At 36.7% G+C, this 566-nt stretch overlaps 1 non-coding gene across 1 annotated transcript; it reads left to right on the plus strand.

The window, feature by feature from the left end:
* Positions 1-474: 474 nt before the first annotated feature.
* On the plus strand, positions 475-549 carry TRNAI-GAU. Its single transcript has one exon. It is a non-coding gene; the product is annotated as a tRNA-Ile (tRNA).
* Positions 550-566: the final 17 nt, after the last annotated feature.

Here is a 566-nt window from a genome sequence, read left to right on the forward strand (position 1 = left end):
GTAGCCTAGGAGTCCTAATGATAAAGATTCCCTTAAAACTTCAAGGCCATACTATTGCAAAAGACCAGAATTTTTCTCAGTAAGAAACTAAACATCTCAACCATTTTAGGCAGATACCTGATTAAGAAAAATTATGACCCTGACCATAAGTTTCCCTGTGGCAACTTCTAATAACAAGTGGGACATTTAAAAACATGAGCCAATCTCTTAAATGTTATCTGAGGCCTGTAGCTTTAATCAATAACACAGTGTATCTCCATTCCAAGTACTAGCCAAAGAATTCAATATGAAACACTGCTATTCAATCTATCAAAGTACACTCGAGAAAACTTATTTGAAAAAAAGTTTCATACTAACCATATATTCCCCTACATTTTTAAACCTCTAACCCTGCACCATTAGATTACCAGGAAGCACCATACCATTGGCTTAATTTCCCACTAAAATGTTTTTACTGGGTTTCATTTGGGGGCTGGCTGGTTAGCTCAGTTGGTTAGAGCATGGTGTTGATAACACCAAGGTGAAGGGTTCAAATCCCCATACTGGTCAGCCACAAAAAAAAAAAA

This window comes from Galeopterus variegatus, unplaced genomic scaffold, assembly GCF_000696425.1.
Source record: "Galeopterus variegatus unplaced genomic scaffold, G_variegatus-3.0.2 Scaffold152130, whole genome shotgun sequence".
Lineage (NCBI taxonomy): Eukaryota > Metazoa > Chordata > Mammalia > Dermoptera > Cynocephalidae > Galeopterus > Galeopterus variegatus.